This window comes from Argiope bruennichi, chromosome X2, assembly GCF_947563725.1.
Source record: "Argiope bruennichi chromosome X2, qqArgBrue1.1, whole genome shotgun sequence".
Taxonomy (NCBI): Eukaryota; Metazoa; Arthropoda; class Arachnida; order Araneae; family Araneidae; genus Argiope; species Argiope bruennichi.
Genome location: NC_079163.1, coordinates 25,933,432 through 25,953,002, shown reverse-complemented (window position 1 = coordinate 25,953,002; position 19,571 = coordinate 25,933,432). Strand labels below are relative to the sequence as shown.

The following is a 19,571-nucleotide window of genomic DNA, read 5'->3' as shown; positions in this document are numbered from 1 at the left end:
AATCGATATTTTATTTAATCTAGGAAGACCGTTGCTATGTTATTTGAAGGTCGTGAGTTTGTCTCTGAAAAATTTATAAAAGAAGAAATAATATAAATCTTTTTTGCTGAATTTAAAATAATCTTAGTTTAGGAATTTTGGTTTTTCAGTAAATAGTTCTTGAATGATATTTTGAGAGCCTTATAATCTTTAATTTCATAAATGAATCTTGGATTGCTTTTTGAGAGGTACACAATATTGGTTTAAGTTTTTTTTCCGTATATTTTTTTTACTTTAACCATATGAAATTAAATTGCTCGTTTAAAACTAAAATAAATGGTCATAGATGTGTAGCTAATTTTTCTCTTCTGTTTCTCAAATAACTTGCAATAAATTTACTTTAGTACAAGGTTATGAGTGAGGTTTTGTCAGTTTTATAATCTCTATTCACATAAATGAATAATGTACAGTTCTTTTTATAAAATAATATACATGCCATTCTGAATTTTTCTCACTGTACTCCTTTCTTTCATTTACATAGAATTATATAGCTGATATGCAAAAGTAAAAACAAAAGTTCAAGTACAATAAATCGTTAAGGTAATTGGTTTTATCTTTTGTTTCGTAAAAAAATCGTGATAAATTTGTATTTAATGATCTCAGACGGAACTAATTCAAATATTTCACGAATTAGCTTAAATGAATCGCATTGTTCATTAATTACTAAATCTTTATGTCTGACTTTTCTATTGTTTTACTCCTAGGAAATCAATATTGCGTCAAAAAAAATTAAATTACGTTTACTGTTTTAAACTTTTGCCTGAAATTCGGGAGATTTAAAAACATTCATCTAATTGTTAAAAGAATTTTTTTAACCTTTGAAATAATTTCACTTCTTAACCAGTTGTAGTCAAGACTATTATCTTACTGATTAAGGCAATACCTTCCAATTAAGAAAGTAATTATCTCAAATATTTCGTATTCGCAATAAACCTTAAAATGTGATTATAAAAAGTCACAGGAAAAAAACTAGGTTAAAAGATAATTTAATCACTGCATTATCTATAGATGCTTAGGTAGTGCTTAGAAAAAATATTGCAGGAGATAGTATACGTATTTATAATACATACTGTTTGGATCTTTTCAGAAATAAAAGTTGCATAAGTTGTTTTCTCATCCACACAGACACACAAACGCGTGCACACACACACGCAAACAAAATCACATAAGCACACACGCATGCAGACACAAACACAAATAATATGAAATGAATTTAAATGTGTGCTTTTCTCCAAGCAATAATAATGATCGGAGGTTTAGAAAAATCAAGTTCAATCACTACTTGCACATCAGTATACGAGATCTTCAATCACTGCATACGCACATCGGTATATGAGGTCTTCAATCACTGCATACGTAAATCGGTATACGAGATCTTAAGGAGGGTAACAAACCTAACCGTGTGACCCATTTAACCCATTAGGACAGCAAATGCAAAGTTGAAAGGAATGGCATGTTCACAAATATTTGTTTGGAGAATAAGTTCCTCTATTTTTACTCTATATTAAAACATCTAATTTAAAATTGATGAAAGCACTTTATTTATGCAAAGCATTTATAAGAATTAGTTGCATGTTCTCTCAAATTGCGGTATTTAATCCAATATAACGTGTTATAAAATGGCATTTCTAGTTAGTGGTTCTAGTTAAATAGTCTAGTCTGTTTATGTCAACGTATGTTTTGTTGTATATGGTTTTTATATAAGAAAATTTGATACAACAGTGACGATATGCTCTTTATAATTGATTTTAATCATTTACTTGAGTATGAAATCATTATCCCAGTTTTGGTTCGCATCGAGTATAGTTTTCTCGTAGTACTGCTTTAAATCAAAATGTTACAATAACTCCTAAAACTATGACTATTTGTTTCTTATAAAAATAAACTTTACTCATTGTATTTCCTTGTATTTATTGATTTCAAACCTGGATTTAATAACCTGTGGTCAATTTTTTATATTTATTCAAATGAATTAGATTTTTATATCTGTTATATATATCTTTTTTATCTCTTGGGGAAAAATAAGGTAATTAATCATGTTTGGCATGACTTGTTCAAACCTAGATCTTACGCCCATAAATTGCAACATGAATTCGTACATATTTTACTATTTAACGAAGCAGCTATATAAGCACATTCAAAATGTACCAAACGTCGAATTTCTGATCAGCCGCAGTTAAGCATTTTATTTATATTTTGTTCACTTTAAAATGTAGATGAAATAAAAAATTACGCATGTGAACCTAATTGACATCTCTGATTAATTTAATTTATTTTAATTAATTTCATCTTATTAATTTAGTCAAGATAAAAAAAAAACATGTCATTAAAGAATATAAGTAGCAACACGAAGTATTTCAAGTTCTTGCATATTTTTGGATTGTATTGTTAGAAAAATTCAGAAGAGAGAAATGCATGCAAATATCAAATAACATATATATACAGTGGTGGCCAAAAGTGTGGACATTTTTTGAAAGTTTCATGTTTTTCAACTTTGCGTGCTTGTAGAATATATTAATTTTCACTTAAATACAAATGTTTATATATCAAATTGAAGGTAATTTAATGTAAAATTTAATAACAAAAACAGTATTACAATATCTGTATTACAAAAAAAGTTACGCTCATTTTAGTAAGATCTATCTTAGATTTTTTTAAAGTGATACTTACACAACCAATACTTAGTAGGATAACCCTTATTTTTTAAGACAGCTTCACGGCGTCTTTTCATCGAGTGAACGAGTGTTTGGAGTTCATCTTTCGTAATCACATGGTGTCAAGAATCAATTATAGATTCAATAAGTTGTCTTTTATTGAAGGGGACGTTTTTTTCGTACAAGAATTTTCAAACGTTGCCGCAAATTTTCAATTGGATTGATATTAGGACTGTTTCCTGGCCATGGTAATACATCTATGCCTTTATTTTGAAACCATGCTTTGTATACTTTTGCTGTGTGGCATGGAGCTGAATTCTGCTGAAAAATAAATGGTGATTTGTTGGGGAAGAAATCCCTGATGGAAAGTATCAATTTTGGTTCCAGGACAGTTTCGATGTATTTTTTGGATTCAGGATGCCATCAATCACTTGAATTCGGCCCACACTATCTTCAGAAATACATGCCCAAATCGTGGCATTTGTTGTAGTTTTTATAGTTGCTTCAATGCAATCAGGATGAAGTCCTTCACCTACTCTACGTCTCACATATTTTCTACCATCACTACCAAAGAGCGATATTTTTGTCTCATCGCTCCAGATTACTTGCTTTCATTGATTTTCTGACCATTTAATGTGTTCTTTTCACTTAACTCGTTTTTCGCGTTGCTTTTGATTTAAATATGTTTCTTCCTTGGAATTCTAGCTTGTAGTCTAAATCCTTATAACCTTCTTCTTATTGTTCTTGAACTTACTGCAATACCCGCTGCATTCATTTAACATCTAATGGCATCTGATGAAATTTTTCTATCTTGAAGGCATAGCCGTTTAATTTTTCTATCGGCAGTAGCACTTGTGCTCTTTTTTCGGCCTGATTTGACCTTATTTTCCACTGATTTCGTTTTTTCATAACGTAAACAGAACTTTCGTACACCAGAACAAGTCACTGAACTACCAACTTGTCTTGCAATTTCAGCATAAGAGAGGACAATTTCTCTCAATATGACAATTCGGCTTCTTTTTGTAGATGTCCAATCAGTTCTTGTTGGTGACAGTGTTTAAAATTAGTTTAATTAGAAAAAAGGACTTAAAATATTCAAAAACAGCAATACTCTATTTAATTGTACTTTTATGCATCATTCCGCAAAATATTTCCACAACAATAACTATTTTACATACCAAATAACCTAAACTATAGTTAGACATTTGATGGGGTCCTCAAAATAGTGTTTGTGATTGGCTAGTACGCTTTTATTGCAAAACACGTCATTATTCAAAACGATTTGTGTTTGTTTGTTCTACTAAAATGAGCGTAAATTTTTGTAATACAGATATTATAATACAGTTTTTTTTATTAAATTCTACAATAAATTGCCTTCAATTTGATATATAAACATTTGTATTTAAGTGAAAATTAATATATTCTACAAGCACGCAAAGTTGAAAAACATGAAACTTTCAAAAAATGTCCACACTTTTGGCCACCACTGTATATATATGTAATGATAGTTTTAAATCTAATTTAAATCGTAATTTCCAAATTTTCATCCTAATTTAGCCAATATTATCTTTATTCTAATATATTCTTTTATTTCCTGATTTTCTAGAATTGACACCTTTTTATATAATTAAACATGCGCTCTATAAAAATGCTCACTTCAGTATTTTCCCACGTTCCAAGTGAAGGGAAAAAAAAATCCTTATTGTTTACAACATTCTTTTAAAGATACATAAACTTCCCTTTTCTAAGACTACACTGGTTAAATAATCCCTATCAAAATCTCATAGTAAAACCACTGAAGGGGAAACTTTCGGGCTATTTTGCTCTTCTGGCCATGTAAACGGAGGTCAGTTTTATCATCGTTTTTTGTACAATGATAAAACTGAACTCCGTTTACATGGCCATTCAAGTGCATCGTTTTTTGTACGCAGCATAGCTAACTCTGGTTCTTGTGCCATAAAAATCCAATCCAAACCATTTTTTGTACATAATGATTCCCGGATGAAATAATGCAAAGTTTGATAGTTTCAAAAGTTTTTTCTATTCAGCCACGCAATTGCCAATATAATATACATATATTATAATTGATGCTCCATTTTCAAATAATTGGGTATTTAATGATGTTATGCGTACACCAATTACCAACTTCCGTAATAAATGATATAAAAAGTGCGATCATCTTATATTAGTTTCCTGTTTGAATAAATTTTTATTTCCCATGGCATATTTAATCTGTTCATCTTACATTTTTAACTTTCATAATTTTTTTATTCACAGATGCATTCCGCATCCAACTTTGCATTCATAATCCACTCTCTTAAGAAGAAAAAAAACCTTAATTTTCAAGCCGCGCGTTTTGATTTTATTGCGTGTTTCCTACTCTCAGTAGCTAGCATCGAATGCATTTCTTTAAAAAGAAAATCGAATTAATCCCTTGAAACTTATGTTCCAAACCGATTTCCCCAGGGAAATCATTTTATTTTTATGATCATTACGCAGAGTAATAACAACAGTGCTCGTTATAGAATTTTTCCTTTAAAAATAATTTTGTAATGAAAATTTGAAAAGTGTTGCAACTTCAAAGAAATTTTTTTCTCTACGTCTTGCGTCGGAGCAAAAATGATGAAAGCCACCACTTCTTTTATTTTCTTAAGACCATCCTGTTCAAGAAAAATTCTTATCTTTTTATCGCTATTTTCAAAGACGTTAATTAGCAAAGAAGTTACGAACTCTTTGCTTTAGAAATTAGCATTTTTTTAAAAAAAAAGACTTAATCAGTTTAGTAAAAACGAAAAGAATTTAGTTTATAAAGAAAAAAAAAATCTGGAAACTTCCCCTCCCATTTTTAATCCTTGCATTACAGTATGTCAAGCTGTTGTTGCAAAGTTATGGAGCAAAGTTTAATACTTTTAACACCTTTCTTAACTCAAATATTTAATAAGAAGAAAACATTTTAATAAGAAAAAATAATGATCTTTTTGTAGATATGCATGTCAAAAATTAATTAGAACCCGAGATTAGCTCTGTGAAAGAAACTTGACTTTTTGACAGGAGAATCGCTGTTCGAATCTCGATTACACTGCTGTTGCTATCAATGCTTGACACAGCGATTTGATATCTCGGCGAGGATCAAACGGCTTCAAGAAAGTTTCAAGACTGTTGACAGCTCGGATATTACCATCAAAATGTGGCTCAAACTATCTCATAAAGTAGTTTTTAGACACAATGTCGATTAATTAAAGCAAACCACATGATAAGAAATCTGATTTTTTTCCCTAAAATGTCCAATTTTTATCATTTCTAAACTTTTTATCACTTAACAGGTACTCTCTAACTTAATAACGAATCTTAAGTAAACAACTTAAATAGTTAACCTCTTCGTCGTCCGTAACGCGTCTAACGCGCTCAAGTGAAACTTCTGCAGGGCAGCCGTAACGCGCTTCAAGCGTTCTATATTTTAAAACTTTTAATCGTTTAAAATGTTTTGTAAATGTTTATTATATATATTTTTTTTGTTTGTTTTAATGCGGTGAAATATAGAGGACCGCTAGGGAGAAATTTTCGCGGACAGTAGGGACAGCGAAAGGGTTAAACTATTCACTGTTATATTAAAAAAATAATAATTTCTTTCTTTAAAAAAGCACAATCACGCGTTTCATGTTATGTGACAACACCACTGATTATAAAAGACTGAAATTTGTCTTTATTGGATGAAAAATATATTATGCTAAACATTGTCTTTTAATGCTGTATGGAAATGTAAACGCATCTCTTAACTTGGTAGACGAGGTGTGTACAATTATGTGTACAAAAATGTCGACAACTGTCGGTTTGTGTCACTGAAAGACACTTTTCCAAAGTTGGGCAGATTTTCAGGGATAAAAATTACACACCTGTTTTATTTACTTCGCTCTTAGTGATGAAATGCAAATATAATATTTCTCTCAATTCAAACTTTAATCTTATTGAAGAAAAAAAAATCAGTTGCAATAATTTTGCAATACTCAACATTTTTTTAATCCAACGCTTAAACTGAAAATAAAGGTGTATTTTAAATGAGATTTTTCTTTTTAAAGGGAATAAATCTTTTTTGTGCAATTAGATATTTTGTGAAAATAATAAAAATCTGCTTTTTATAATGGTTCGTTGCATTGTTTACTATAAAATACTCTGCTTAATAATTTTGTTTAAATAGGCACTTGTTCATTTTCTTTTTACTCTGCGCTAAACGATAGGATGTAAATATAATATTTTCATGATTCAAACTTTGATCGATATCGATTAAAATCGATCGATATCGAAATATCGATTATATGCGTAGCAAAACTAATTTTGCTTTAACCAAGTTGAACCATAAAATGTTTCCTAATCTCTAAAATAGAAATTAAGAGTGTATATGCTATAAAAATATTCTCTACAGTGGAAAGGAAATTTTGAAACTTTTTCTCGTAATTACATTTTTATATTAATTTTAAAAACTTCTAAAAAATTTATGACTGTAATTACAATAAAATATAATGGTTAAGAACTTTGTTATTTAAAGCAAATAAATCGGCCATTTCAAATTTTAAAACAACTTTGTTTATTTCCAAGTATTTGTTTCAGAAACCAGCTTGAAAATAATTTTAGAAGTGTTAAAATATGTTAATACTACATTTCCATTTACAGCTTTCTGAAAAATGTTTTGCCCAGATTTACATCTCATTCGTAAGCCGCTTACAATATCTTAAGAATATTATATTATCGCGTATATTCGTTTTTATGTTGAATTTATCGTGGTGAAAAATATAAAAATTCTGCTCCTTCCTTTTTGAATATTATAAAAGAATAATTCATTTTTGAGAAACCATTTTATCAAAACATATGTACATATGATAAAATATGCATGAGTTTCATTTCCTCTGTGGTTTTATAAACAAATGATACATTTAAGAAGAGCAAATACAATACTTAAAACAATGTTTCGTAAAATGGATAATCACTGCAAATAATACAACACTTTGATTTGATGTTGAAACGAATTTTATTCGTAGTCGTGTTTTAAAACCCTTGGTGGCGCTTCCCTTATTTAAATTATAAACAATTTTCTTTTTAAGTTTTCTTTTTTCCCACGCTAAAAAAGAACACACTTAACACTAATAAAAATATATTTCCCGGTTAAAGCATATTTATTCGTTGAAGGTTAAATAAGTAAACTCCTTTAGTTTTTACTAAAACTAGGTAAATTTTGTTCTTTAAGAATGTTTTATGAATATGGCGACAGTTTTTAAATAAAATTTATATTGAAGTATACTTTCAAAAATATATTTTCTGAAATAAAATGGGGAAAAAAACTAGTTTTCCTAATTTTTACTGTGAATATCTGATTTTGAATTACACTGACTATTTTTTTCTTCATCAAAAGCTATTATGATTCTGTAATTTTTTTTTTTATTTCGGAAGGTCACATTGTTCTTGAATATCTGAGATACAAACCTCTTGACTCAAAGAGGTCATAGTTTCGATAATAAAGTTTTACAAAATGGCAACAAAAAGTAAGTTGCTTGAAAGGAAAAGGGAGAGAAAGTCGAGAGGAAGCATATAAGGGAACACCAATGTGAAAAAATACCAGCTAGTAATTATACGAAAATTATTTTATAAACAGACTCAAAAAAACGTCATTGAGGCACTAAGGAATATTTTGCCATCAAGCCACCCCTTAGTTGTCAAATGAATGGAATTTTACTGTTTTTTAATAGGAAAAGGAATAAATATTTTATTTTGTTGGATTCCTGGCCATTCAGGAATTGTGGGTAATGAGAGGCCTGATAAAACGGCAAAAACACCAGGACTGACGCACAAAAATTTTGTTCCTGTAAGTGACTCTTAAAACAGTAAAAAATAGATTGGAAAAAAATGGCGGAGTATATGGAACGAACAAACTCATAATAAGTTGTATGAAATTCATTCTTCGGTGAAGTCCTTTAAATATTATAACTTAAACCGAAAAAAATCCGTAATGTTAAATCGACTTAGAACTCGACATTGTACCAGATTAAGTCATGAAAATTTACTCAATTCGGAACCCCACACTACATGTTCACTTTGTCATTGCTCTTTACGGATAAAGCATATACTTGTGGAAAGTCCCAGTTTCAACCAATTTAGACGGATCCATTTTGGTAGCAACAATGTAACTTTAAAAGACTTGATGGGTGAGAAACCTAACCAAAATATATTTTTATTCTTGCTAGATATTGGAATCGAAAACAAAATTTGAGTTTTGTTTTTTAAATTTTGATATCGTTTTTGTGCATTTTTTTTGTTATAAAATTAATGTTCGAATAAATATTGTGTTTGGCGCAGCATGGCCAAAAAACCAAACCAATGTGAAAATAAAATTTAAATATTTGATTTTTAGTTTAATTACATTCACATCCCGTTTTAAAGCAACACTAGGGCTATTTTGAGACGGACTTCGTAATATTGAACCGCTGTCAGATAACGAAGACGACGCGCGAGCTTGTGCCCCTCTTCGAGCGTTCACACCAGAGGTAAAGCCTTTAGCCCTGACGGAGTTAGCGTGAGCCAGGCCCACTTACGCGACGATTCTTCGGTACTGGGTGTCGAATCTGAAGCCCTCCGAAACCGAGGTCTTACCATGAGGCCACCGTGGCCCGATAAAAATTTGAACTTTGAAAGTAAAGATTATAGTAATGATAAATATGATGGAAGAAGCATCAGAATCCGTGATCTGAAAGGTTGTTTCAGTTGTAGCATCAATACAATAGTAAACACTTTTTTATAAACAATGAATGTATTATGTATTGTATTACGGCATGCACGTGTCTAAAACTAAAATTACCTAAATAAACTTACTGAATTTTATTTTAATGAAAATGATTAGAATTGCCATGTAATAAATATAGTACCATTTCTTAATATGTAATATTTCATTTCAACTATAAAGTATTCAATATTTTCAAAGCATTGCTGAAAATTATGTAAGTAAGTAAAGGTCAATGAGTGAAATTCATAAGTAAATTACTCTGAAAACGAACTAAATCTTACCAATGTCACCCATTTAAAGAAAAGCATGTCCCACCCAGAAAGATATGTGAACAATATCTCATTTCGTGATATCGTGAAAATATATAAAGTGAAATAAGTTACTCAACATGTAATTATTGACTCTGAAATCTCAAATGATACGAAGAATTGAGCATCAACGACTGATAGTCGAACTTACAGTTCTATATCTAAAAACACAAACAGCCAGAAGCCTGATATGAATATTTCATATATATAAACTTGTACATCTATTTCAAATTTTGAACTTAATCAGTGAAAAGCAAGATACTTGGTATCTGTATTCAGTTTTCTTCACTACATTTTGAACGTCCCTAAAAGAGGAGTGGTTTCCTAAAACCTTCACGTATATTCTCTAATAAAGTTATGACTCTTCCCCACTTCGCAAAACATTTTAGAGACCTTGAATAAGGCATAGAATGTCCTGCACAGCACAGTGTACAATAGTTACGAAATAGTAATCTAGGGCTTGAATTCGGCGTTTTTGCTTTATATAACGTATGATCCCTGGCGGTAAATAGTATCTGCAAATCGAATTTGTGTTTTAGATGAGTTTTTTGCCAACCGACTGAAGTCAAAAGTTTCCACTGAACTACAAATGTATCACAAAATCATTTATCAAATTTGATATATTTAAGTCATTGCTTCTTTGAGTTATCGCATGTATTTACATGCTTCTGAAAATACATACCGACAAACGGTCAAGCCATTGTTGGGTTTAGTTCAAAATTTGACTGATGTCTACACGATAAATGTTTATGCACCGAATTTTATTTATCTAGCTTTTTTAGTTTTGTAGTTATTATGTTAGCTTTTATACGGACAGTCGGATTAACAGACTCCCTCCGATGGAGTTTGCTTACAATTTGATGGAAATCTATAAATTTGATGTAAATACCATATACCAAATTTCATTCGTCAAGTTCAAAGCATTTTTGAGTTATCTTTGTCACAGGCATACCTACAGACATAATGCCAAAAAACGCGTTTGTTGAAACTTGGTCTAAAACTTGGAGATTCGCCAGAAATCTCGAATTTGTAATTTTTGACGATTGCAATACCTTTTCTATACTTCGTATATGAGAAATTAAAAACGTAATAATGTGTTAGTCAAGGGAGAAAGTCAAGGATGAGAACACTCCTATTTGCTAAACGATGCTTAATGTATTATTTTTATGTATTTTTGCTGATGTATTTTTGTTGGACATGTATGGACATTCATTATCTATTTTTAATGGGCATTTCCTTAATTTGGACATAATTTTTAATGTAGTATTGAAACATTCAGAATAACTGTGTCGAAAAAAATGTTTAGATAAACATTTCCATTAATTAGAACTTCAAGAAAATACAAAGTCACAAGACACTAATTCATTGCTGTTTTATTCATTAAAGCAATTTTAGAAAGCCAAGGTAAACATGCTAATTAGTCAGTTAAGAAGCAAGCAAATAACAAGATAAATATTATCATTCCTTCGTTAGGTAATTAATTTGCAATTATTCCATTAATATAAAGATTTAGAAACGCATTTGTAATACACATTCCATAAAAAACATTATTTTTCAGACCATAAGAGGGATTTAAAACGTGAAACATTAACGTGTATTAGCTCTTAAAAGGAGGATCTATTTTCTAAATCAACTTATTGATATGGTAATCCTTAAATCCGATTACCTACCTTTTTACAAAACTGCATTTTCATCGTCTAACTCAATAAAATGACATCAATTCGGACTTATCTCGAATTGGACTTCTCAGTTTTCGAACACGGTATCCAAAAAAACAAATTGCTTTACTTCCAACTTCGTTAACCGTGAACAATGTTTTATAATCGTATAATCCTTAGAATAAACTTGACATTTCCATTATTTATATATATATATAGTCTTGTTTATTTAAAATTTTTATATATAATATTAGTCCTTATCTTTTGAAACTCTTTTCCGAATAAATATATCCTTTATTTTAAATATCCTGGTGTTATCTGCAAGAACGCAGTGGTGGTATCTGTATTGATGTTTTTTCTTCGCTGTTGTATTTTAAAACTGAAAGAGATTGAGGGGGAAACGATATTCGATTCCTCCATTCCATAATCACAAAGTAACGGTTTCCAATTTTTATTGATTTCCATTCGTTCAATATCCTTTTGCAAAACGCTTGACGAATATTAATGAGCACTGTGACAATGTTAACGCCAAATTAATTTTTTTCAAATATTCCATTCGTCATTTTTTTTTATTAAAATCACATTCAAAATGGGCATCGATAATTATTCATTTGTTGGAATATGTCACAAAGTAGTTTCGGTAAAAATTTTATTCCTATATATTAGAAAATAGTTATTGTATCCTGAAATGCTAGAAAAGAAAATAATAATAGGGTAATTAAAAAAATTATTTTCTCTAGGGTAATTAAAAAATCATTGGAAAAGTATATGAAAATTTCAATAGTATTGTAATTTGGATAAATATATGAGGACTTAAACCAATGCTTTTAAATTACTGTCATTTGGAAATCCTGTTATGCAATAATGCATATTTTATTCACTAACAGTTTTACTTTTAAAAAACTAATTTTGTAAAATTTGATAATTAGTTGAAAAATAATTTGTTATAAAAATTTCTAAGAAGAAATTTCAATTCTATAGTCGCAATTTTCGATTAATTTTATTAATGGATTTATTTTGTAAACATTTCAATACATTCATTTATACAAAAAAAAGCATAATTAGGAATGAATCAAAATCCGTTCTCTGAAGGGTTAACTATGATAAAAAAGCTGCTCATATAAAAAGGAATACTTTGTAATAAGAGAAATGCCTCATGAAAGTTCTGTATTATCAAGATATTGCTTCAATTTTTCTTATTTTCTCGTATGCAAAGTATAGAGAAAGTATAGTAGTCATCAAAAAATTGGAACTTGAAATTTTGACGAGTCTTCACTTTTCAGAACCACCATGTATTCTAAAAACTTATTTTTGACATTGTTTGTGTATCTGTCTGCCTGTGAATATGATAACTCAAATACGCTTTGGGCTAGACGAATGAAATTTGGTTTTTGGATTAAAGATCAAATATATAGATAATTATCAAATTCGGAACGAAATCAATTCACAGAATGTCTGCCTGCCTGTCTGGAAATTCGATTGCAAGTGAATTCGGTAACTCTAAAATGCAATGAGTTAGGTAGGTGAAATTTGCTACACAGATTTAGAATAAAAATGGCAGATTCTTATCAAATTCTGAACCTAATTTGTGAAACGGTTGAGTGTCTGTTGATCTGTGCTTACATGCATGTACACTCAATAATTCATAAACGGAATGACTTAAATCAAATTCAGTTTGCTATCTTGTGGCTACAATTGCAGTCCTGTGCCAAATTTTTTGTCAATAAAAAAACGTTCAAAATGCATATTCGCGCTATAGATTCAATAAAAATCTTAGATTCGTGTCAAGGATCTATATTTCAGAATTACCAAAGGTACAAAATTTTATGCGAAAAGGGTGGGGGGAGTAGGATCTTAAATTGGAGGATATGCTAGAAAGTTTCGGGGTGACTACTACTCCCGCTGGTTTCAAATCTTTGGCGTGCGCTTTTTCGACAGCCACTTTTAGTTATGTTTCGATTATCAGAGATTGACTGTTAGTTAAAAAGGGAATATCAAGACTGATTTCTTTGTTTTATGGGTTTAATATAATATGAAATTAAAAAGTATTGTCTAAAAGTCATTCAAGTATTAAGTAGATGTAAAAGTCATGCAAGTATTAAGTAGATGTAAAAGTTATGCAAGTATCCTATTGAAACAGGGCACCTCTAACAGATGATTTGATATTAAAGCGAAAAACACTTAACAAGTTCACTATAATTTGCATTAATATCATTTGAAAATTGTAATGAGCATTGCATTGCTTTTGCATTAATTTCATTCATTTGGTATAATTACAAAGAAAGTTGGGATTTTGGTGTACTTATTGCGATTAAAATTAATAATAAAAATATCAACTTGTATCATTTTTAATTAATTACCAGTTATTAAACAGCGTTTTGGCATGAATTAAAATATTTCTACAGTTCCAGGATTATGGTGACTTTCTGGAAATGTCTTAGCACAGTTATTGGAGGATAGGGAATTCGAGATCTAATCTTAGTAAAGATTTCCCGATTATATAGGTCTGGCGCATTTAAATTTGTCATCGTAGAATAAACTTCTTTAGAGTGAAATGGCGTGGAAATCGGCAAAATGGAAGGTGGGCTCAAGTCTCATCTTTTTCATCTGACCATTCTTAAGGATTACGAAATACTTCCTGAACAATTCCTTTTTTAGCTTCGAAACTAAACAACATTAACTAAATTGAAATGAAAATCTACAATTGTTTGTTTTAATGAAGTTTAGAAACATCCATTCAGCAAGTATAAATCAATAGCAAAAATCTGATTTGAAAATAAAAAGAATAAGACAAAGAACGCTCTTCTAATATCAACTTTAAATACCGAAATAAAACCTGTTGTAGGGCATTATCTAAGAAGAAAGATTAAGCACAAATTGCATGTATGGACACAATTTAATCGATTTGGTATTTCCGCCTAATAAAGCTCAGTTCATTCATCCATTCGTTGTTGCGGAAAAACTTTCTTTTTGAAAGAGTGCAATATCCACGTATGGTTTTTAGCACCGTAAATCATCCAATAATAAGAGAATTCCAGTCCTCTTTCGCTCGAACACATTCTTTCAGTTTATTAGAGTTTGTTAGTCTTGTGTTGGCCATTCATATGAAGCTAGTGTTTGCCGAAATAACTCCGGCCTCTGATTTTATTAGAATTTCCGAGTCTATCAGGATTTGTGGGGACAGTTTTATTACTAGCTCAAACAACTCCGCTGGGGGAACTCTTTCAATAACGTAGACATTTTAGTACCTACAAAACAATTAAAATGAGTTTCCCTTGGCTGGTTACATTCAATGAGAACAAAATGACGTGTTTTTCTAGATAGTGTCTTTCACATTTATTTATGATGTGTGTGTAACATATAATTATACAATTGTGTTGATTTGCATTTTGTTCGTACTTATTTATATTAGAAATATATTTCAGTTGGTGTATTTTTTATATAGATTCACGGGCTATTTTTGTATTTGTCATTTTTCTAACATTATTAATATTTATCATTATGAAGTGTTTCGACTTTCATAGTTAAGCAGTCGACTATACTCGTCATTTTGCGTTTTAACGAGTTTATTCGTCAGGAGTAATAAATAGTGACAACTTGCAGTTTGAATTACAGTTTTAGTAAAAACTTGAACATATTCGCAAATTTCATGATATTTAAAATATTTTGAGGCCAAGTCGAAAAGAAAGGAACAAATAAAAGATTATTAATAATTATTATAAAAGAAATCTGCATATAATATGAAATGTTTTTCTTAAATGTATCGTTGTGTTGTATTAGTGATGTCAGAAGCAATTAGGCAACCCTAAATTATTTCAGACTATTCAATAAGTGGTGCGTCTAATAATAAAAACCAGGATGAGGATCCTTTTTACATGTTTTCAAGAGGTTGCATTTTTTATTGTTCATATGCAAAAAAAAAAAAAAAATGTATGTTAGTTTAAGAAAATAAATAAATATAATTATTGAAATAAAAAGTCTTTTCATTGCAACTTGGAATTCTTTTTTACTGATTTTTTTATTTGGAATTCTATTTGACTTATATAAAAATACATTATAATAAATAAAATAAAAAACACATCTTGTAAAAAATAAATTATCTCTCAAATAACAATGTATTTTGACTTTTTATTTTAATGCATATCTTTAAATTTTAAAAAAAAGCCTGAACTATTGCACAATCCAATAGGAAATGCTTAGTAATATAATTTTTTTTCACGTCTGCCAAGAAATTGTTCATGTATTTTCTAAAGATTTTATAAATATCTGAAGAAATTCTGAATTGAAAGCATCTAATAAAATCTTTCGTTACCCATAGCTATTTATAGATTACTTGAAAAAGGGAAGTAAGTGTTAAAAAAAATCAGATGTGTCTAGAAAATTGAGAATTATCTCAAAATATATGCTTTAAAGAGATTACATAATTAACTTATTTTATTTTTTAAAAGAATGTGATTAAAAATATATTCACAAGTATTCAACCATACAGATTTGAAAATTATTTAAATAAGATCTTACATTCTTAGTATCATTTTCATAACTTTCTTTTTTTACATTTAATAAAATGTGAAAACCTTAAATAAAAAAATAAAAAAAGATTTGATTTTTTAAAGACTGTTGAAATTTTTTATTTAAAAATATTCACTAGCATTAGATTTATAGACTGGATTGCAACTTTTATATTTAATTCTACTTATTTTGATACAATGAAAAAGCATATAAATTATTAGTATAGTAATATACTTATGAATAAAATATAAAAACTGTCAACGATTCTGAAATTTACAACCATTTATTTGGATTGCTTACTTCTTTAAAGAATTTAGAGAGAAATTTTATTTTCATTAATTTTTATCAAACATAAATAAAATTTTTAATATAACTTTTTCAGGGAAATACCAAAATGTTGTGTTATGTAAGTAATGCATGTGCTTTACTTACACATCTTCCACGGTTTATCTAATTTCTTTCGTTTCTAAAAGCAGTCGGAAAATGTATAGGACTTTATTAAAAAATTGCTTTAACGAAGTAGACCGAAATTTATATTTTGGCATTTCTTAGAAGGAGTAAAGATTGACTGTATAGTAAAAAAAAAAAAATCTGGATTTTGGTATTAACAGAATTATTTTGGTAAATATTACTTAATCGTGTCAGATGATTAATTTGACTCACCAATTTTATGAATTCATAAAATAGTTTAAATAATTGATAATTCAATTTCCTATATTTCATTTGGTTTACATATGATGCACCATTACAGCGATTTTAATTAGTAGGTTTTTTCTAATAGATTATTATTGTTTGAATTTTGTATTGATTAATACAATAAGGAAACAAACACTTTCAAACAGATACTAATGAAAATGTGCTGCATTTATCAATTTCCTTCTAATTTTATTCTTAGATACATGTATTTGCTTTGCTTTTCCATGTTTTCGAACTTTATAAAAGGAAATAATTATACCTTTGAGATACTAATGAATATGCGATGCATTTATCAATTTCCTTCTAATTTTATTCTTAGATACATGTATTTGCTTTGCTTTTCCATGTTTTCGAACTTTATAAAAGGAAATAATTATACCTTTGAGATACTAATGAATATGCGATGCATTTATCAATTTCCTTCTAATTTTATTCTTAGATACATGTATTTGCTTTGCTTTTCCATGTTTTCGAACTTTATAAAAGGAAATAATTATACCTTTGAGATACTAATGAATATGCGATGCATTTATCAATTTCCTCTTTAATTTAGTAATCAGGAAATTTATCAATTTCCTTCTAATTTTATTCCTAGATATATATATATTTACTTTGTTTTCACAAGTGTACTAAACAAGTTTATTAAATTTACAATAACGTTGGGAAAAAAAAAACTATAAAAATTTAAAGTATCTATATGAAAATTAAAATATAAACAAATAATTAATCGGCTTTATTGAAAGATATTAAAGGACATTTCTAATATTTACATTTTTTTTATTGATTAAACAAAAAGAACACATTATAAATATACTCTAATATAATAGGCAAACCCTTCTGCAAAAAACACTGAAACGAGATGAGAAAAAAACCCGCAAAGGACGAAAAAAACGACGAACTAAAATATTCAGTTCTTTAATGAGATTGGGTTTTCCGCAAAAGGGAAGGATTTGATTTAGAAAGAACCTATTCTTTATACTGGTCTTAGACAAGAACATTGAAAGTTAAAAAAAAAAGAGAGAGAGCGAGTGTACTATTTTTTTCAATCTGAAAGACTAATATTGTAGCAAAAAGCTAACAGAAGTAACAAAAAAGGGAGAACAGATACGCTGATGAAAATTAATTATGCGAACTTCCATTTCGTGTTTTACGTCAAAGGAACAAGAATTAGATATTTGGCCTTATTACATAGCCATGCGAATTTCAAATGAATTCTCCATCTTTTAGAAGAAAATTTTAAGAATTAGCTCGTTATTTTTGTAGAGGAAATGGTTTAGAAGTTTATTTGTGGGAATTTATTAGAACCTCAGCTTATTTAAAAACAAGTATTTAACAGATTAAAATACTAGGCGAGTTATGTAGCGGATATATAAAAGCAAACAGCAATTTTGTGAAAGAGTTTCCAGAAAATTATTTAACAGGAAACATTTGAGGAAGGAAACAGATCTGCTTATCATAAAAGTAGCAAATTCTGTTTGCTAATTGAATTACGAAGTTGGAAAAGAACACCTTTTGATAAAAGTTCATTTTTCAAGAAAGGCTTACGGGGCATCGTGCCAAGATTTTTGGTTAAAAAAAAGCATTATTTGTTTACTTTTAGATTTTTTTTCAGAGCCATTGTCGAAGTTTGTATTTATATTCTCAGTGAAATAGACTCCACTTTAAAAAAATGAATAAGTAATTCTTAAACCTAATGTTTATTCAAACAGTTATGAATTGTTTCAAAAGTTGTTGCAAACGATTCTGTCTCCATTTAAAATAAACATACTTTGCACTTCTAAAAGTTTATGTTGATTCTTAAAACTTACACAGCGTATATTTCTGCGATTCTTCAAAATTTTTTTTCTCTGTATTTCGTGCATTTTTTATAGATTTTTTTACTTGATTTCAAAATTAAATAATTTTTAAGATATTAATTTAGTACATGAATTACCAAAAATAGGTCTCAGAATGATAAAATGTTATCTTACTTATTTATAAAAATATTCAAATTTATTAAATTAAGTCAGACAACTTTGCACTGAATCTCTAAAGCGATGAATTGCAGCTATTTTTACTTCTAAAAATGAACTAATTTATGATCTGATAAAAAAATTTCGTAACAATTTTTTAAGTAAATAGAAACTAATTTCAGTATATTCGAAATAATATATCATATCTATATTAATAATAATGTATATTTGAATTAGGAATATGAATCTGGATCTACAATGTAGCAAAATACTTTAAAACCCATATCTTTAAAATTATGCATCCCTTTTATTTTCTTTGTGAATTAGATTAGTCCAACCAGCAATTTTACTTTTGAAATATATAAATTCTGAGAGTGTGAAGGGAGTTTTAGTTGAAAAAACCTATTATTTATCAGTTGTTTAAAGTAAGCATAGATAAAGCTTTTAATATATTGCATCAAAGCTCATTTAATATTTTTAGAATATTTTTCTTTTTATTTCAATGAAAATCTGAAGAAAGATATATAAAGAAAATACAAACTGAGAAATTTTTGGTTAGCACGTTGCAAATGATATTTTGAGAATATCATGAATTCATGTAATATAAATTTTTTTCGATGAAACTATCCTAACATCACCTCCTTATATACGAATATCGGGATTCTCTGAAATAATAATTCAGTGAAAAGATTGATTCTATATATATATATGAGACTTTTCGGATGGAAATCTTTATGGACAATGCTTTCATGCAGAAGACAAGTTACCAAAATTTTGCTAGGAGCAAGTATAAAGCAATCTTAATTTATAAATCGTTTAATTTTCAACTACTGGGTCATATCGATTACTCTATCTCTAAATAGCAATAACCATCATTCTGTCTGCTAAGTATTCGTATTTTTTAGGTGGGTTGACTGCTGGAGGTGTTGCTTCTAGCGAAACGCAAAAGTAGGACAGTTATTCCTGAAAACCTTTTCAGAAAGTCA

General features: G+C 28.9%; 1 protein-coding gene across 3 annotated transcripts in view; it reads left to right on the top strand.

Moving 5' to 3' along the window:
• LOC129961017 (tubby protein homolog) overlaps positions 1-19,571 on the top strand; it is a 368,549-nt gene that overhangs the window by 69,584 nt on the left and 279,394 nt on the right. The gene's annotated exons all lie outside the window — the stretch shown is intronic.